Here is a 23238-nt window from a genome sequence, read left to right on the forward strand (position 1 = left end):
TGTAGATTGGTGACAATGAGCCGCAGCTGGATTGTAACTGATCTTGTGAGTGAATGGCCACGCCCCCTGACCTAGATCCTCTGACTGGGCTGCACAGCAGGGGAGACAGACACAAACAACACACACACAGGGAAAAAAGGGAAACAGAAAACAAGAGGGAACAAGAACAACAGTGCCGAACCGTAACAGTACCCCCCTCAACGGGCGCCACCCGGCGACCCCCGGCTTGTCAGGGTGGTCCCTATGGAAGTCAGCCACCAGCTGCGGGTCCAGTATAAACCGCCGGGAATCCAGGACCTCTCCTCGGGACCATATCCCTCCCAGTCCACCAGGTACTGAAAACCTCTACCACGCCTCCGGACGTCCAGCAGTCTCCGCACCGTGTAGGCTGGATGGTCGTCACAATACGCGGTGGCGGAGGGGATCCACCGGCGGACACAAAGGGCTGGAGGAGACCAGTTTAAGCTGGGACACGTGAAATGTAGGATGGACTCTCATGGCCTGGGAAGCTTCAACCGAACAGCCGAAGGGTTGATGATGGAGTCGATCACGAAAGGACCCAAATACCGGGCGACAGCTTACGGGAGTCCGTGCGTAGAGGGATGTTGCTGGAGGAGAGCCAGACTCGCTGACCAGGCTGGAACTGGGGGAGCGACTATCCGGTGTCTGTCCGCCACTCTCTTGTTGCGCTCTGCTGTCCGTAGAAGGGCCTCACGGGTGTCCACCCACACCTTGCGGCAGCGACGAAGGTTATCCTGAACTGATGGGACGGCTAACTCCTTTTCCTGAGACGGGAACAATGGCGGTTGGTATCCCAAAGCCGCCTCAAATGGTGAGAGACCAGTGGCAGATGAGGTGAGGGAATTGTGGGCATATTCGACCCACGGGAGGTGTTTGGCCCAGGTGGACGGGTTCTGGGATGTCACACAGCGTAGAGCAGCCTCCAGGTCCTGATTGGTCCTCTCAGTCTGGCCATTGGACTGGGGATGGAAACCTGATGAGAGACTGACAGAGGCACCCAGAGCAGAACAAAACTCCTTCCATACCCGAGAAATGAACTGTGGACCTCTATCGGACACTATGTCCACAGGTATTCCATGGGGACGGAATACATGTAGGACCAAGAGGTCGGCCGTCTCACTGGCAGACGGTAATTTTGGTAATGCAACAAAATGGGCAGATTTAGAGAATCTGTCCACGATGGTGAGTATGGTGTCATTACCTTCCGACATAGGAAGTCCAGTGACGAAGTCCAAGGCCACGTGAGACCAAGGACGACTCGGGACTGGGAGAGGCCGCAGCAGGCCCGAAGGAGCCCGGTGGGAGGCCTTATTTTGGGCACAGATGGAACAGGCCGCCACGTACTCCCGGACGTCAGCCTCAACAGATGGCCACCAAAAGTGCCTCTTCAGTAGCGACAGTGTACGGTTCATACCAGGGTGGCAGGAGAAGCTCGAGGTGTGGATCCAGTTGAGCACTTGCGGCCGCACGGCTGCGGGAACATAGAGAAGGTCGGAGGGACCATCGGCCGGTCCAGGTTCCGACTCTTGAGCCGATCGGACGAGGGACTCGATTTCCCAGTGAACAGCCGCCACCAAACAGGAAGCGGGCAGAATAGGTTCAGGATTGCTGGAGTCTTCATTGTCTGTAAACTGGCGAGAGAGAGCATCAGGCTTGACATGGCGTGTGCCAGGACGGTATGTTAAAGTAAACTTGAACCTGCTGAAAAACAGGGCCCATCTGGCCTGACGGGAGTTTAGCCTCTTGGATGACTGGATGTAAGCCAGGTTCTTGTGGTCTGTCCAGACTATGAAGGGTTGCTCTGCTCCGTCCAGCCAGTGCCTCCACTCCTCCAATGCCAACTTAACAGCAAGCAACTCCCGGTTACCCACGTCGTAGTTCTTCTCCGCAGGGGTCAACCTCCTCGAGAAAAAGGCCACAGGATGGATCTTCTGGTCCGTGGAGGAACGTTGTGACAGGACAGCCCCCACCCCCGAATCAGAGGCGTCCACTTCCACAATAAACTGCAAACTAGCATCTGGATGAATAAGAACAGGTGAGGTGGTGAATAGTTCCTTCAGTGTACTCACGGCTGACTCGGCCTCCGGTGTCCACAGGAATGGCACCTTAGGGGAGGTGAGCTTGGTCAGGGGGCAACCACTTGGCTGAAACCCCTGATGAAGCGTCGGTAGAAGTTGGCGAAGCCCAGGAAGCGTTGTAGCTGCTTCCGGGACGTGGGTGTGGGCCACTCCGCAACTGCTCTGATCTTGTCAGGGTCTGGTGACACTTGTCCCCGCTCGATAATAAAACCCAAAAAAGGGGACGGACTGCCGGTGGAACTCACACTTTTCTGCCTTCACATATAGTTTATTTTCCATGAGGCGTTGGAGAACCAGACGGACGTGGGAGACGTGTTCATCCTGTGACTTAGAGAATATAAGAATGTCATCCAAATAGACAAACACAAAACGGTGTAGAAAATCCCTCAACACATCGTTAACCATGGCCTGAAACACTGCTGGGGCGTTAGTGAGACCGAATGGCATGACTAGGTATTCAAAATGTCCGAGAGGGGTATTGAACGCAGTTTTCCATTCGTCTCCCTGCTTGATCCTAACGAGGTGGTAAGCGTTACGCAGGTCGAGTTTGGTAAACACGGTAGCTCCATGAAGGGGTTCAAAAGCTGAGTTGATGAGAGGCAGGGGGTACGTATTTCTGACTGTGATGTTATTAAGTCCTCTGTAGTCAATGCAGGGGGCGTAATGTTTTGTCCTTCTTCTCAACAAAAAAGAACCCCGCCCCAACAGCGGAAGATGAGGGACGAATGAGGCCAGAGGCTAGAGAGTCGCCTATGTAGGTTTCCATAGCTTCTCTCTCAGTACGGGACAGATTGAAAAGCCGACTGGATGGCAAAGGGGCTCCAGGCAGTAACTCAATGGCGCAATCGTATGGCCTATGAGGTGGTAGTGAAAGTGCTTTGGACTTGCTGAATACCTCGGCCAGGTCCAGGTACTCGTCAGGGACTGAAGAGAGGTCTGGGGGGTTTGACAGGGGATGCAGGGGAACCTACAGAGGGCGGAATAGCCGACCCAAGGCAAGCATAATGGCAGTGAGTGCTCCAACTGTGTATCTTGTGGTTTTGCCAGTCAATATGGGGGGGTGTGTGAAGGCTAAGCCAAGGGAAACCGAGGATAAGAGGGGAGGCAGAGGAGGAGACTACTTTAAACTGGATGGTTTCTTTGTGATTGCCTGACAGTATGAGAGAAACGGGGACAGTTTGGTGGGTGATGTTGGCAAACTGATGACCGTCAATAGCGGTTACTGTAATAGGCTTAGGCAGGGGCTTAACAGGGATCTCAGCCTGAGTAACCAGGTCAATGTCCAGGAAACTATCCTCAGCACCAGAGTCAATGAGAGCAGCTAAAGGGAGAGACAGATTCCTGAACTGGACTGTAGCTGGGATAACTAGACGGGGTGCTGTGGGCATGGAGTCAGGTGTAACACTTGCAAGTACGCCCACGTTTACCTGCAAGCTTTGTCTTTTGGGCGAACCGGACAGTTAACCAGAAAATGAGTGCGGTCCCCACAGTACACGCACTCACCAGCCCGCATGCGCCGTTCCTTTTCGGCAGGGGACAGACGAGCACGGCCCAGCTGCATGGGCTCGTCCAGTTCCGTGGAGGGATCCGCTGAGGTGTATGGGCGGTGTCCGAGTGGTGGTGTTGCTCGGGTTGCAGAAAGCGAGGGCCCCCCGCCTGCAGTGCGGACCCGACCGCTCCTCTCCTGTCTCCTCTCCCGTAGCCTGTTGTCTATACGGGTAGCAAGAGAAACGAGAGAATGAAGGTTAGCAGGCTCCTCACGAACAGCTAGTTCATCCTTAATTGTGTCACTCAAACCGTTAACAAACGCTCCCTGAAGAGCGTCGTCATTCCACTTGGAATCGGCTGCCAAGGTCCAAAAATCAATGGCGTATTCAGCCACGCAACCCATGCCCTGTCGTAGCTTCAATAGTCTCTTTGTGGCGGTCCCGGCATGGTCCGGGTGATCAAACACAATCTCCAATTGAGAGGAAAAATCGTCAAACGACAGGCTGGCAATCTGCTGAGTAGAATAAGCCGCTTCTGCCCAAATCAAAGCTTTTGCCCCTTAGTAACCCCAGAGCGTAATGTACCTTTGAGGATTCCGTGGAGAACGACAGGGGCTTCTGTTTGAACACCAAGCGGCACTGAAGCAGGAAACCACGGCATTTGTTCAGGTCCCCGGTAAAAGGTTCGGGTGAGGTCGTAGGGGGGTTCCCCGAAGGGCAGGAGGCGAAAACCGAGCCTGGAGCAACTGTAGGAGGAACAGGCGGAGGAGAAGCAGAGGGAGGAAGAGTAGTGAGTGTTACCAGGTTAGCTACCTGAGAGGTGAGCTGAGATACTTGATCCAACAACCGCTGGTTGTTATCCAATAGAGACCCGATGAGTTGGTCGTGTTGTCCCAATAACATTCCCTGTGAATGGAGGGCGCGTTGTACGCCATCACCCGTTGTTTCATGTGGCGTCTCTGCTGAGTCCATGTATGGCCAGTTCGTTCTGTTAGATTTGGTGGGGACTCAGGCGCAGAGACGGACACACGGACAACGAGGGTGAATATGATGTTGTTTTATTCAGGGGGGTTTTGGCAGAGAGGAGTAGTGCAGGGTGGAGCAGCTACAGACCGGGGGTAGGAGCTGCGTGGTGAGGGAGAGCCAGTAGCACCGAGAGCTGGATGCCGAGGATAACAGACAACTGGTGAGCGGGTTGCGGCGTGGGAGTGGCAGGCAGGCAGGGCAGGAATCGACGGGATCTGGTCGAAGAAGAAAACAGGTTACCAACTTGGCAGAAACAACTATAAAGCTAAGAGAGTAACAACTAAACTGAGACTCCTGTACGGAGCCAAGTTACCACAGGTGGTGAAGGAACGAACTGGCGCTGGAGAGGTGTCCAGCCCGGGTAGATAACTGCTTGTAGATTGGTGACAATGAGCCGCAGCTGGATGTAACTGATCTTGTGAGTGAATGGCCACGCCCCTGACCTAGATCCTCTGACTGGGCTGCACAGCAGGGGGAGACAGACACAAACAACACACACACAGGGAAAAAAGGGAAACAGAAAACAAGAGGGAACAAGAACAACAGTGCCGAACCGTAACAATAACACCCCGATGATGCATTATAACCAGGTATAACAACACTATGATGTATTATAACCAGGTATAACAACCCTATGATGTATTATAACCAGGTATAACAACACTATGATGTATTATAACAAGGTATAACAACACAATGATGCATTCTAACCAGGTAGAACAACACTATGATGCATTCTAACCAGGTATAAAAACACAATGATGCATTATAACCAAGTATAACAACACTATGATGTATTAAAACCAGGTATAACAACACTATGATGCATTATAAGCAGGTATAACAACACTATGATGCATTTTAGCCAGGTATAACACTATGATGCATTATAACCAGGTATAACAACATGATTATGTATTATAACCAGGTATAAAAACACTCTGATGCATTCTAACCAGGTATAACAACACAATGATGTATTATAACAACACGATGATGTATTATAACCAGGTATAACAACACTGTGGTACATTCTAACCAGGTATAACAACACTATGATACATTCTAACCAGGTATAACACTATGATGCATTATAACCAGGTATAACAACACTATGATGTATTATAACAACACTATTATGCATTATAACCAGGTGTAACAACACCATGATACATTCTAACCAGGTATAACAACACTGATGTATTATAACCAGGTATAACAAAAGCGATTATGCATTCTAACCAGGTATAACAACACGATGATGTATTATAACCAGGTATAACAACACGATGATGTATTCTAACCAGGTATAACAACACGATGATGCATTATAACCAGGTATAATAACACGATGATGTATTATAACCAGGTATAACAACACTATGATGCATTATAACCAGGTATAACAACACTATTATGCATTATAACCAGGTATAACACTATGATGCATTCTAACCAGGTATAACAACATGATTATGTATTATAACCAGGTATAAAACACTATGATTTTTTATAATCAGGTATAACAACATGATTATGTATTATAAGCAGGTATAACAACACTTTGATGCATTTTAGCCAGGTATAACAACACAATGATGCATAATAATCAGGTATAACAAAACTATTATGCAGTATAACCAGGTATAACACTATGATGCATTATAACCAGGTATAACAACATGATTATGTATTATAAAAGGTATAAAAACACTATGATGCATTATAATCAGGTATAACAACATGATTATGTATTATAACCAGGTATAAAAACACGATGATGCATTCTAACCAGGTATAACAACACTGTGATGCATTCTAACCAGGTATAACAACCCGATGATGCATTATAACCAGGTATAACAACACTATGATGTATTATAACCAGGTATAACAACCCTATGATGTATTATAACCAGGTATAAGAACACTATGATGCATTATAACCAGGTATAACAACACTATGATGCATTATAACAACACGATGATGTATTATAACCAGGTATAACAACACGATGATGCATTATAACCAGGTATTACAACACTATGATGTATTATAACCAGGTATAACAACACTATGATGCATTATAAGCAGGTATAACAACACTTTGATGCATTTTAGCCAGGTATAACAAAAACAATGATGCATAATAATCAGGTATAACAAAACTATTATGCATTATAACCAGGTATAACACTATGATGCATTATAACCAGGTATAACAACATGATTATGTATTATAACCAGGTATAAAACACTATGATTTTTTATAATCAGGTATAACAACATGATTATGTATTATAACAGGTATAAAAAACACGATGATGCATTCTAACCAGGTATAACAACACTATGATGCATTCTAACCAGGTATAACACCCCGATGATGCATTATAACCAGGTATAACAACACTATAATGTATTATAACCAGGTATAACAACCCTATGATGTATTATAACCAGGTATAACAACACTATGATGTACTATAACAAGGTATAACAACACAATGATGCATTCTAACCAGGTAGAACAACACTATGATGCATTCTAACCAGGTATAACAACACAATGATGCATTATAACCAAGTATAACAACACTATGATGTATTAAAACCAGGTATAACAACACTATGATGCATTATAAGCAGGTATAACAACACTATGATGCATTTTAGCCAGGTATAACACTATGATGCATTATAACCAGGTATAACAACATGATTATGTATTATAACCAGGTATAAAAACACTATGATGCATTATAACCAGGTATAACAACACTATGATGCATTCTAACCAGGTATAACAACACAATGATGTATTATAACAACACGATGATGTATTATAACCAGGTATAACAACACTGTGGTACATTCTAACCAGGTATAACAACACTATGATACATTCTAACCAGGTATAACACTATGATGCATTATAACCAGGTATAACAACACTATGATGTATTATAACAACACTATTATGCATTATAACCAGGTGTAACAACACCATGATACATTCTAACCAGGTATAACAACACTGATGTATTATAACCAGGTATAACAAAACGATTATGCATTCTAACCAGGTATAACAACACGATGATGTATTATAACCAGGTATAACAACACGATGATGTATTCTAACCAGGTATAACAACACGATGATGCATTATAACCAGGTATAACAACACGATGATGTATTATAACCAGGTATAACAACACTATGATGCATTATAACCAGGTATAACAACACTATGATGCATTATAAGCAGGTATAAAAACACTATGATGCATTCTAACCAGGTATAACAACACTATGATGCATTCTAACCAGGTATAACAACACGATGATGTATTCTAACCAGGTATAACAACACGATGATGTATTCTAACCAGGTATAACAACACGATGATGTATTATAACCAGGTATAAGAACACTATGATGCATTATAACCAGGTATAACAACACTATGATGCATTATAACAACACGATGATGTATTATAACCAGGTATAACAACACGATGATGCATTATAACCAGGTATTACAACACTATGATGTATTATAACCAGGTATAACAACACTATGATGCATTATAAGCAGGTATAACAACACTTTGATGCATTTTAGCCAGGTATAACAAAAACAATGATGCATAATAATCAGGTATAACAAAACTATTATGCATTATAACCAGGTATAACACTATGATGCATTATAACCAGGTATAACAACATGATTATGTATTATAACCAGGTATAAAACACTATGATTTTTTATAATCAGGTATAACAACATGATTATGTATTATAACCAGGTATAAAAACACGATGATGCATTCTAACCAGGTATAACAACACTATGATGCATTCTAACCAGGTATAACACCCCCGATGATGCATTATAACCAGGTATAACAACACTATGATGTATTATAACCAGGTATAACAACCCTATGATGTATTATAACCAGGTATAACAACACTATGATGTATTATAACAAGGTATAACAACACAATGATGCATTCTAACCAGGTAGAACAACACTATGATGCATTCTAACCAGGTATAACAACACAATGATGCATTATAACCAAGTATAACAACACTATGATGTATTAAAACCAGGTATAACAACACTATGATGCATTATAAGCAGGTATAACAACACTATGATGCATTTTAGCCAGGTATAACACTATGATGCATTATAACCAGGTATAACAACATGATTATGTATTATAACCAGGTATAAAAACACTATGATGCATTATAACCAGGTATAACAACACTATGATGCATTCTAACCAGGTATAACAACACAATGATGTATTATAACAACACGATGATGCATTATAACCAGGTATAACAACACTGTGGTACATTCTAACCAGGTATAACAACACTATGATACATTCTAACCAGGTATAACACTATGATGCATTATAACCAGGTATAACAACACTATGATGTATTATAACATCACTATTATGCATTATAACCAGGTGTAACAACACCATGATACATTCTAACCAGGTATAACAACACTGATGTATTATAACCAGGTATAACAAAACGATTATGCATTCTAACCAGGTATAACAACACGATGATGTATTATAACCAGGTATAACAACACGATGATGTATTCTAACCAGGTATAACAACACGATGATGCATTATAACCAGGTATAACAACACGATGATGTATTATAACCAGGTATAACAACACTATGATGCATTATAACCAGGTATAACAACACTATGATGCATTATAAGCAGGTATAAAAACACTATGATGCATTCTAACCAGGTATAACAACACTATGATGCATTCTAACCAGGTATAACAACACGATGATGTATTCTAACCAGGTATAACAACACGATGATGTATTCTAACCAGGTATAACAACACGATGATGTATTCTAACCAGGTATAACAACACGATGATACATTATAACCAGGTATAACAACACTATGATGCATTATAACCAGGTATAACAACACGATGATGCATTATAACCAGGTATAACAACACTATGATGCATTCTAACCAGGTATAACAACACTATGATGCATTCTAACCAGGTATAACAACACGATGATGTATTATAACCAGGTATAACAACACTATGATGCATTATAACCAGGTATAAAAAACACTATGATGCATTATAACAACACTATGATGCATTATAATCAGGTATAACAACACGATAATGCATTATAACCAGGTATAACAACACTATGATGCATTATAACCAGGTATAACAACACCATGATGCATTATAACCAGGTATAACAAAACGATTATGTATTATAACCAGGTATAACAACACGATGATGCATTATAACCAGGTATAACAACACTATGATGCATTATAACCAGGTATAACAACATGATTATGTATTATAACCAGGTATAAAAACACTATGATGCATTATAATCAGGTATAACAACATGATTATGTATTATAACCAGGTATAAAAACACGATGATGCATTCTAACCAGGTATAACAACACTGTCATGCATTCTAACCAGGTATAACAACCCGATGATGCATTATAACCAGGTATAACAACACTATGATGTATTATAACCAGGTATAACAACCCTATGATGTATTATAACCAGGTATAACAACACTATGATGTATTATAACCAGGTATAACAACACAATGATGTATTATAACCAGGTATAACAACACTATGATGCATTATAACCAGGTATAACAACACTGTGATGCATTATAACAACATGATGATGTATTATAACCAGGTATAACAACACGATGATGCATTATAACCAGGTATAACAACACTATGATGTATTATAACCAGGTATAACAACACTATGATGCATTATAAATAGGTATAACAACACTTTGATGCATTTTAGCCAGGTATAACAACACAATGATGCATAATAATCAGGTATAATAAAACTATTATGCATTATAACCAGGTATAACACTATGATGCATTATAACCAGGTATAACAACATGATTATGTATTATAACCAGGTATAAAAACACTATGATTTTTTATAATCAGGTATAACAACATGATTATGTATTATAACCAGGTATAAAAAACACGATGATGCATTATAACCAGGTATAACAACACTATGATGTATTATAACCAGGTATAACAACCCTATGATGTATTATAACCAGGTATAACAACACTATGATGTATTATAACCAGGTATAACAACACGATGATGTATTATAACCAGGTATAACAACCACGATGATGTATTATAACCAGGTATAACAACACAATGATGCATTCTAACCAGGTATAACAACACTATGATGCATTCTAACCAGGTATAACAACACAATGATGCATTATAACCAAGTATAACAACACTATGATGTATTAAAACCAGGTATAACAACACTATGATGCATTATAAGCAGGTATAACAACACTATGATGCATTTTAGCCAGGTATAACAACACAATGATGCATAATAATCAGGTATAACAAAACTATGATGCACTATAACCAGGTATAACAACATGATTATGTATTATAACCATGTATAAAAACACTATGATGCATTATAACCAGGTATAACAAAACTATTATGCATTATAACCAGGTTTAACAACACTATGATGCATTATAACCAGGTATAACAACACTATGATGCATTCTAACCCGGTATAACAACACGATGATGTATTGTAACAACACGATGATGTATTATAACCAGGTATAACAACACTATGGTACATTCTAACCAGGTATAACAACACTATGATACATTCTAACCAGGTATAACACTATGATGCATTATAACCAGGTATAACAACACTATGATGTATTATATTAACACTATTATGCATTATAACCAGGTATAAAAACACTATGATTCATTATAACCAGGTGTAACAACACCATGATACATTCTAACCAGGTATAACAACTGATGTATTATAACCAGGTATAACAACACGATTATGCATTCTAACCAGGTATAACAACACTATGATGCATTCTAACCAGGTATAACAACACGATGATGTATTCTAACCAGGTATAACAACTCGATGATGTATTCCTAACCAGGTATAACACTATGATGCATTATAACCAGGTATAAAAACACTATGATTCATTATAACCAGGTGTAACAACACCATGATACATTCTAACCAGGTATAACAACACTGATGTATTATAACCAGGTATAACAACACAATTATGCATTCTAACCAGGTATAACAACACTATGATGCATTCTAACCAGGTATAACAACACGATGATGTATTATAACCAGGTATAACAACACTATGATGCATTATAACCAGGTATAAAAACACTATGATGCATTATAACAACACTAAGATGCATTATAATCAGGTATAACAACACGATAATGCATTATAACCAGGTATAACAACACTATGATGCATTATAACCAGGTATAACAACACCATGATGCATTATAACCAGGTATAACAACACTATGATGCATTCTAACCAGGTATAACAACACGATTATGTATTATAACCAGGTATAACAACACGATGATGCATTATAACCAGGTATAACAACACTATGATGCATTATAACCAGGTATAACAACATGATTATGTATTATAACCAGGTATAAAAACACTATGATGCATTATAATCAGGTATAACAACATGATTATGTATTATAACCAGGTATAAAAACACGATGATGCATTCTAACCAGGTATAACAACTACGATAATGCATTATAACCAGGTATAACAACACTATGATGCATTATAACCAGGTATAACAACACCATGATGCATTATAACCAGGTATAACAACACTATGATGCATTCTAACCAGGTATAACAACCCGATGATGCATTATAACCAGGTATAACAACACGATGATGTATTATAACCAGGTATAACAACCCTATGATGTATTATAACCAGGTATAACAACACTATGATGTATTATAACCAGGTATAACAACACAATGATGTATTATAACCAGGTATAACAACACTATGATGCATTATAACCAGGTATAACAACACTGTGATGCATTATAACAACATGATGATGTATTATAACCAGGTATAACAACACGATGATGCATTATAACCAGGTATAACAACACTATGATGTATTATAACCAGGTATAACAACACTATGATGCATTATAAATAGGTATAACAACACTTTGATGCATTTTAGCCAGGTATAACAACACAATGATGCACAATAATCAGGTATAACAAAACTATTATGCATTATAACCAGGTATAACACTATGATAAATTATAACCAGGTATAACAACATGATTATGTATTATAACCAGGTATAAAAACACTATGATTTTTTATAATCAGGTATAACAACATGATTATGTTTATAACCAGGTATAAAAACACGATGATGCATTATAACCAGGTATAACAACACTATGATGTATTATAACCAGGTATAACAACCCTATGATGTATTATAACCAGGTATAACAACACTATGATGTATTATAACCAGGTATAACAACACGATGATGTATTATAACCAGGTATAACAACACGATGATGTATTATAACCAGGTATAACAACACAATGATGCATTCTAACCAGGTATAACAACACTATGATGCATTCTAACCAGGTATAACAACACAATGATGCATTATAACCAAGTATAACAACACTATGATGTATTAAAACCAGGTATAACAACACTATGATGCATTATAAGCAGGTATAACAACACTATGATGCATTTTAGCCAGGTATAACAACACAATGATGCATAATAATCAGGTTTAACAAAACTATGATGCATTATAACCAGGTATAACAACATGATTATGTATTATAACCATGTATAAAAACACTATGATGCATTATAACCAGGTATAACAAAACTATTATGCATTATAACCAGGTTTAACAACACGATGATGCATTATAACCAGGTATAACAACACTATGATGCATTCTAACCAGGTATAACAACACGATGATGTATTGTAACAACACGATGATGTATTATAACCAGGTATAACAACACTATGGTACATTCTAACCAGGTATAACAACACTATGATACATTCTAACCAGGTATAACACTATGATGCATTATAACCAGGTATAACAACACTATGATGTATTATATTAACACTATTATGCATTATAACCAGGTATAAAAACACTATGATTCATTATAACCAGGTGTAACAACACCATGATACATTCTAACCAGGTATAACAACTGATGTATTATAACCAGGTATAACAACACGATTATGCATTCTAACCAGGTATAACAACACTATGATGCATTCTAACCAGGTATAACAACACGATGATGTATTCTAACCAGGTATAACAACTCGATGATGTATTCTAACCAGGTATAACACTATGATGCATTATAACCAGGTATAAAAACACTATGATTCATTATAACCAGGTGTAACAACACCATGATACATTCTAACCAGGTATAACAACACTGATGTATTATAACCAGGTATAACAACACAATTATGCATTCTAACCAGGTATAACAACACTATGATGCATTCTAACCAGGTATAACAACACAATGATGTATTCTAACCAGGTATAACAACTCGATGATGTATTCTAACCAGGTATTACAACACGATGATGCATTATAACCAGGTATAAAAACACTATGATGCATTATAACCAGGTATAACAACACTATGATGTATTATAACCAGGTATAACAACACTTTGATGTATTATAACCAGGTATAAAAACACTATGATGTATTATAACCAGGTATAAAAACACTATGATGCATTATAACCAGGTATAACAACACTATGATGCATTATAACCAGGTATAACAAAACTATTATGCATTATAACCAGGTATAACAACACTATGATGTATTATAACCAGGTATAACAACACTATGATGTATTATAACCAGGTATAAAAACACTATGATGTATTATAACCAGGTATAAAAACACTATGATGTATTATAACCATGTATAACAACACTATGATGCATTATAACCATGTATAACAACACTATAATGCATTATAACCAGGTATAACAACACTATGATGTATTATAACCAGGTATAACAACACTATGATGTATTATAACTAGGTATAAAAACACTATGATGCAATTTAACCAGGTATAACACTATGATGCATTATAACCATGTATAACAACACTATGATGCATTATAACCAGGTATAACAACACTATGATGCATTATAACCAGGTATAACAAAACGATTATGCATTATAACCAGGTATAACAACACTATTATACATTCTAACCAGGTATAACAACACTATGATGCATTATAACCAGGTATAACAACACTATGATGCATTATAACAACACGATGATGTATTATAACCAGGTATAACAACACTATGATGCATTATAACCAGGTATAACATCATAACATCATGACACTTGAAACCATACCTCTTTAAGGAATACCTGGAATAGTATAAAGTAATCCTTCTTCCCCCCATATATCTTTTTTTTTATATATATATTTTTAAAGGTGGTTGTCCCACTTGCTATCATAAGTTGAATGCACCAATTTGTAAGTCGCTCTGGATAAGCGCGTCTGCTAAATGTTGTAAATGTAAAATGATGCATTATAGCCAGGTATAACATCGTGATGCATTTTAGCCAGGTATAACACCATGATGCATTATAGCCGGGTATAACATCATGATGCAATATAACCAGGTATAACATCATGATGCATTATAGCCAGGTATAACATCATGATGCATTATAGACAGGTATAACAACACCATGATGCATTACAAGCAGGTATAACAGTCAGCTCTGTGTTACGGCGCTTTATAACAGGTGCTTCCAGACTACCGTAAGGGCCCTGATGAACATCCTGCCCAGAGGTAAAGTCTCTGAACAGCAGTTCCTCCAGATCTCTAAACTATCAGCTCTACAACACAGAGCCAAGGACATCACATTCATACCAAGCATGTAAGAACACATATCTACGTCATCTCTATGTAATCTCTCCATCATCTCTATGTAATCTCTCCATCATCTCTATGTAATCTCTCCATCATCTCTATGTAATCTCTCCATCATCTCTATGTCATCTCTATGTAATCTCTCCATCATCTTTATGTAATCTCTCCATCATATATATGTAATCTCTCCATCATCTCTATGTAATCTCTCCATCATCTCTATGTAATCTCTCCATCATCTCTATGTAATCTCTCCATCATCTCTATGTAATCCCTCCATCATCTCTATGTAATCTCTCCATCATCTCTATGTCATCTCTCCATCATCTCTATGTAATCTCTCCATCATCTTTATGTAATCTCTCCATCATCTCTATGTAATCTCTCCATCATCTCTATGTAATCTCTCCATCATCTCTATGTCATCTCTCTATCATCTCTATGTCATCACTCCATCATATCTATGTAATCTCTCCATCATCGCTATGTAAAATATCCATCATCTCTATGTAATCTCACCATCATCTCTATGTAATCTCTCCATCATCTCTATGTAATCTCACCATCATCTCTATGTAATCGCACCATCATCTCTATGTAATCTCTCCATCATCTCTATGTAATCTCTCCATCATCTCTATGTAAAATATCCATCATCTCCATGTAATCTCACCATCATCTCTATGTAATCACTCCGTCATCTCATGTAATCTCTCCATCATCTCTGTAATCTCTCCATCATCTCTATGTAAAATCTCTGTCATCTCTATGTAATCTCTCCATCATCTCTGTAAAATCTCCATAATCTCTATGTAATCCACCATCATCTCTATGTAATCTCTCCATCATCTCTATGTAATCTCTCCATCATCTCTATGTAAAATCTCCATCATCTCTATGTAATCGCACCATCATCTCTATGTAATCTCTCCATCATCTCTATGTAATCCTCTCCATCATCTCTATGTCATCTCTATGTAATCTCTCCATCATCTTTATGTAATCTCTCCATCATCTCTGTAATCTTTCCATCATCTCTATGTAATCACTCCATCATCTCTATGTAATCCCTCCATCATCTCTATGTATTCTCTCCATCATCTCTATGTAATCACTCCATCATCTCTAAATCATCTCTCCATCATGTCAATGAATGTAAAAGCCTATAACTGAGAAAAGTTTCTCCTCTCTCTCTCTCTCTCTCTCTCTCTCTCTCTCTCTCTCTCTCTCTCTCTCTCTCTGTCTCTCTTTCTCTCTGCTCTCTCTCTCCTCTTCTCTCTGTCTCTCTCTCTCTCTCTCTCTCTCTCTCTCTCTCTCTCTCTCTCTCTCTCTCTCTCTCCCCCCCCCCTCCCCCTCTCAGCCATGAGTTGTCAGAGTACATCCCCCCCCTGTTCGGGGAAGCAGCCCCCAGGCATGGGTCACCATGGTTACACAGCACATGCAGCAGGTCCAGACCCTCAGCCCGCACCTGGCCAGAGCTCAGTTCCTGGGTAGGACACAGACACACATCTAGCACAGACAATACATATACAGCCCTTCAAATGACTGGATCACATACAATACATATACAGCAGTGTGTGGACACCCCCTTCAAATGACTGGATTCTATTTCAGCCACACCCGCTGCTGACAGGTGTATCAAATCGAGCACACCGCCATGCAATCTCCATAGACAAACATTAGCAATATAATGGCCTTACTGAAGAGCTCAGTGACTTTCAACGTGGCACCGTCACAGGATGCCACCTTTCCAACAAGTCAGTTTGTCAAATTTCTGCCCTGCTAGAGCTGCCCCGGTCAACTGTAAGTGCTGTTATTGTGACGTGGAAACGTCTAGGAGCAACAACGGCTCAGCCGCGAAGTGGTCGGCCACACAAGCTCACAGAACGGGACCGGCGAGTGCTGAAGCGCGTAAAAATTGTTTGTCCTCGGTTGCAACACTCACTACTGAGTTCCAAACTGTCTCTGGAAGAAATGTCAGCACAAGAACTGTTCGTCGGGAGATCCATGAAATGGGTTTCCATGGCCGAGCAGCCACACACAAGCCTAAGATCACCATGCGCAATGCCAAGCGTCGGCTGGAGCAGTGGAAATGCGTTCTCTGGAGTGATGAATCACTCTTCACCATCTGGTGACGTACGAATCTGGGTTTGGCAGATTCCAGGAGAACACTACCTGCCGCAATGCATAGTGCCAACTGTAAAGTTTGGTGGAGGAGGAATAATGGTCTGGGGCTGTTTTTCATGGTTTGGGCTAGGCCCCTTAGTTCCAGTGAAGGGAAATCTTAACGCTACAGCATACAATGACATTCCTAGACGATTATGTGCTTCCAACTTTGTGGCAACAGTTTGGGGAAGGACCTTTCCTGTTTCAGCATGACAATGCCCCGGTGCACAAAGCGAGGTCCATACAGAAATGGTTTGTAGAGATCGGTGTGGAAGAACTTTACTGGCCTGCACAGAGCCCTGACCTCAACCCCTTCGAACACCTTTGGGATGAATTGGAACGCAGAGACTAATCGCCCAACATCAGTGCCCGACCTCACTAATGCTCTTGTGGCTGAACGGAAGCAAGTCCCCCCCAGCACTTTTCCAACATCTAGTGGAAAGCCTTCCCAGAAGAGTGGAGGCTGTTATAGCAGCAAAGGGGGGACCAACTCCATATTAATGCCCCTGATTTTGGAATGAAATGTTCGACAAGCAGGTATCCACATCCTATTGGCCATGTAGTGTAGCCACTACGACAACTACTGCTACTACTACTACTACTACTACTACTACTACTACTAGCAGGTGTCCACATACTGTTGGCCATGTAGTGTCCTACTACTACTACTACTAGGAGGTGTCCACATCCTGTTGGTGTTGTAGTGTTTTCCTCCTGAGTGTGTCTGACCTTCCCTCCAGGTCTGGTCAGTCCACATCCTGTTGGTGTTGTAGTGTTTTCCTCCTGACTGTGTGACCTTCCCTCCAGGTCTGGTCAGTCCACATCCTGTTGGTGTTGTAGTGTTTTCCTCCTGGCTCTGACTGTGTCTGACCTTCCCTCCAGGTCTGGTCAGTCCACATCCTGTTGGTGTTGTAGTGTTTTCCTCCTGACTGTCTGACCTTCCTCCAGGTCTGGTCGGTCCACATCCTGTTGGTGTTGTAGTGTTTTCCTCCTGACTGTGTGACCTTCCCTCCAGGTCTGGTCAGTCCACATCCTGTTGGTGTTGTAGTGTTTTCCTCCTGACTGTGTCTGACCTCCCTCCAGGTCTGGTCAGTCCACATCCTGTGGTGTTGAGTGTTTTCCTCCTGACTGTGTGACCTTCCCTCCAGGTCTGGTCAGTCCACATCCTGTTGGTGTTGTAGTGTTTTCCTCCTGACTGTGTCTGACCTTCCCCTCCAGGTCTGGTCAGTCCACATCCTGTTGGTGTTGTAGTGTTTTCCTCCTGACTGTGTGACCTTCCCTCCAGGTCTGGTCAGTCCCACATCCTGTTGGTGTTGTAGTGTTTTCCTCTGACTGTGTGACCTTCCCTCCAGGTCTGGTCAGTCCACATCCTGTTGGTGTTGTAGTGTTTTCCTCCTGACTGTGTGACCTCCCTCCAGGTCTGGTCAGTCCACATCCTGTTGGTGTTGTAGTGTTTTCCTCCTGACTGTGTGACCTTCCCTCCAGGTCTGGTCAGTCCACATCCTGTTGGTGTTGTGCTGTGATCCTGGGAGCAAGGGCTCCTGACTGTGTGACCTTCCCTCCAGGTCTGGTCAGTCCACATCCTGTTGGTGTTGTAGTGTTTTTCTCCTGACTGTGTCTGACCTTCCTCCAGGTCTGGTCAGTCCACATCCTGTTGGTGTTGTAGTGTTTTCCTCCTGACTGTGTCTGACCTTCCCTCCAGGTCTGGTCAGTCCACATCCTGTTGGTGTTGTAGTGTTTTCCTCCTGACTGTGTCGGACCTTCCCTCCAGGTCTGGTCAGTCCACATCCTGTTGGTGTTGTAGTGTTTTCCTCCTGACTGTGCTGACCTTCCTCCAGGTCTGGTCAGTCCACATCCTGTTGGTGTTGTAGTGTTTTCCTCCTGACTGTGTCTGACCTTCCCTCCAGGTCTGGTCAGTCCACATCCTGTTGGTGTTGTAGTGTTTTCCTCCTGACTGTGTCTGACCTTCCCTCCAGGTCTGGTCAGTCCACATCCTGTTGGTGTTGTAGTGTTTTCCTCCTGACTGTCTGACCTTCCCTCCAGGTCTGGTCAGTCCACATCCTGTTGGTGTTGTAGTGTTTTCCTCCTGACTGTGTCTGACCTTCCCTCCAGGTCTGGTCAGTCCACATCCTGTTGGTGTTGTAGTGTTTTCCTCCTGACTGTGTCTGACCTTCCTCCAGGTCTGGTCAGTCCACATCCTGTTGGTGTTGTAGTGTTTTCCCCTGACTGTGCTGACCTTCCCTCCAGGTCTGGTCAGTCCACATCCTGTTGGTGTTGTAGTGTTTTCCTCCTGACTGTGTCTGACCGTCCCTCCAGGTCTGGTCAGTCCACATCCTGTTGGTGTTGTAGTGTTTTCCTCCTGACTGTGTGACCTTTCCTCCAGGTCTGGTCAGTCCACATCCTGTTGGTGTTGTAGTGTTTTCCTCCTGACTGTGCTGACCTTCTCTCCAGGTCTGGTCAGTCCACATCCTGTTGGTGTTGTAGTGTTTTCCTCCTGACTGTGTCTGACCTTCCCTCCAGGTCTGGTCAGTCCACATCCTGTTGGTGTTGTAGTGTTTTCCTCCTGACTGTGTGTCTGACCTTCCCTCCAGGTCTGGTCAGTCCACATCCTGTTGGTGTTGTAGTGTTTCCTCCTGACTGTGTCTGACCTTCCCTCCAGGTCTGGTCAGTCCACATCCTGTTGGTGTTGTAGTGTTTTCCTCCTGACTGTGTCTGACCTTCCCTCCAGGTCTGGTCAGTCCACATCCTGTTGGTGTTGTAGTGTTTTCCTCCTGACTGTGTGACCTTCCCTCCAGGTCTGGTCAGTCCACATCCTGTTGGTGTTGTAGTGTTTTCCTCCTGACTGTGTGACCTTCCCTCCAGGTCTGGTCAGTCCACATCCTGTTGGTGTTGTAGTGTTTTCCTCCTGACTGTGTCTGACCTTCCCTCCAGGTCTGGTCAGTCCACATCCTGTTGGTGTTGTAGTGTTTTCCTCCTGACTGTGTGACCTTCCCCCTCCAGGTCTGGTCAGTCCACATCCTGTTGGTGTTGTAGTGTTTTCCTCCTGACTGTGTCTGACCTTCCCTCCAGGTCTGGTCAGTCCACATCCTGTTGGTGTTGTAGTGTTTTCCTCCTGACTGTGTGACCTTCCCTCCAGGTCTGGTCAGTCCACATCCTGTTGGTGTTGTAGTGTTTTCCTCCTGACTGTGTCTGACCTTCCCTCCAGGTCTGGTCAGTCCACATCCTGTTGGTGTTGTAGTGTTTTCCTCCTGACTGTGTGACCTTCCCTCCAGGTCTGGTCAGTCCACATCCTGTTGGTGTTGTAGTGTTTTCCTCCTGACTGTGTGACCTTCCTCCAGGTCTGGTCAGTCCACATCCTGTTGGTGTTGTAGTGTTTTCCTCCTGACTGTGTCTGACCTTCCCTCCAGGTCTGGTCAGTCCACATCCTGTTGGTGTTGTAGTGTTTTCCTCCTGACTGTGTCTGACCCTTCCTCCAGGTCTGGTCAGTCCACATCCTGTTGGTGTTGTAGTGTTTTCCTCCTGACTGTGTGACCTTCCTCCAGGTCTGGTCAGTCCACATCCTGTTGGTGTTGTAGTGTTTTCCTCCTGACTGTGTGACCTTCCCTCCAGGTCTGGTCAGTCCACATCCTGTTGGTGTTGTAGTGTTTTCCTCCTGACTGTGTCTGACCTTCCCTCCAGGTCTGGTCAGTCCACATCCTGTTGGTGTTGTAGTGTTTTCCTCCTGACTGTGTTGACCTTCCCTCCAGGTCTGGTCAGTCCACATCCTGTTGGTGTTGTAGTGTTTTCCTCCTGACTGTGTGACCTTCCCTCCAGGTCTGGTCAGTCCACATCCTGTTGGTGTTGTAGTGTTTTCCTCCTGACTGTGTCTGACCTTCCTCCAGGCGGTCAGTCCACATCCTGTTGGTGTTGTAGTGTTTTCCTCCTGACTGTGTCTGACCTTCCCTCCAGGTCTGGTCAGTCCACATCCTGTTGGTGTTGTAGTGTTTTCCTCCTGACTGTGTGACCTTCCTCCAGGTCTGGTCAGTCCACATCCTGTTGGTGTTGTAGTGTTTTCCTCCTGACTGTGTCTGACCTTCCCTCCAGGTCTGGTCAGTCCACATCCTGTTGGTGTTGTAGTGTTTTCCTCCTGACTGTGTGACCTTCCTCCAGGTCTGGTCAGTCCACATCCTGTTGGTGTTGTAGTGTTTTCCTCCTGACTGTGTCTGACCTTCCCTCCAGGTCTGGTCAGTCCACATCCTGTTGGTGTTGTAGTGTTTTCCTCCTGACTGTGTCTGACCTTCCCTCCAGGTCTGGTCAGTCCACATCCTGTTGGTGTTGTAGTGTTTTCCTCCTGACTGTGTCTGACCTTCCTCCAGGTCTGGTCAGTCCACATCCTGTTGGTGTTGTAGTGTTTTCCTCCTGACTGTGTCTGACCTTCCCTCCAGGTCTGGTCAGTCCACATCCTGTTGGTGTTGTAGTGTTTTCCTCCTGACTGTGTCTGACCTTCCCTCCAGGTCTGGTCAGTCCACATCCTGTTGGTGTTGTAGTGTTTTCCCTGACTGTGTGACCTTCCCTCCAGGTCTGGTCAGTCCACATCCTGTTGGTGTTGTAGTGTTTTCCTCCTGACTGTGTGACCTTCCCTCCAGGTCTGGTCAGTCCACATCCTGTTGGTGTTGTAGTGTTTTCCTCCTGACTGTGTGACCTTCCCTCCAGGTCTGGTCAGTGCGTTCTCCATGTGTGGCTCCTCCTCTTCTACATCAAGTCTAGCAGCAGTGGCTCCATCCACGCTCCCTGTATCCTGGCTGTCAATCAAGATGGACTGCACTTTCTCAACAAGGACACTCACGTAAGACCCGCAACATCACTAAGCAACCACAACAAAGTCCGACCACGCTGTCACAAGTCCCACCCACTCTGCTCACTAAGTCCCGCCCACTCACTCAAAGTCCCGCCCACACTGCTCACAAGTCCCACCACCCGCTCACAAGTCCCGCCCACGCAGCTCACAAGTCCCACCCACTCAGCTCACAAGTCCCGCCCACTCCTAAAAGTCCACCCACACCACTCACAAGTCCACCCACCCTGCTCACTAAGTCCCGCCCACTCTGCTCACTAAGCCGCCCACTCAACAAATGCGCAAACCGCTAAAGTCCCAGCCACACGCCACAAGTCCCGCCCACCACTCACTAAGTCCGCCACTCTACCACAAGTCCGCCCACTCTGCTCACTAAGTCCCGCCCAGCGCTCACTAAGTCCCACCCACTCTGCTCACCAAGTCCCGCCCACTCCGCCCACTAAGTCCCGCCCACACTTGCTCACCCCCCTGGTGCAGATAATAGTAGTAACGTAAGTTGGTCCCTGTGGTGCAGGAGCTGCAGACAGTGGTTGGCGGAGTGAGCCACCCGCACCCAGAGGCCCTCGGCCGGGGCCAGTTACTCCCGACGTAGACTCACTCTGGAGACCTGACCACTCACAGAGTACACAGAT

The 23238-nt window shown here is 42.7% G+C and overlaps 1 pseudogene; it reads left to right on the forward strand.

Moving 5' to 3' along the window:
* LOC123485028 overlaps nt 1-22867 on the forward strand; it is a 207751-nt pseudogene extending 184884 nt beyond the window's left edge.
* Nucleotides 22868-23238: the final 371 nt, after the last annotated feature.

The sequence above is a fragment of the Coregonus clupeaformis genome, unplaced genomic scaffold, assembly GCF_020615455.1.
Source record: "Coregonus clupeaformis isolate EN_2021a unplaced genomic scaffold, ASM2061545v1 scaf0537, whole genome shotgun sequence".
Taxonomy (NCBI): Eukaryota; Metazoa; Chordata; class Actinopteri; order Salmoniformes; family Salmonidae; genus Coregonus; species Coregonus clupeaformis.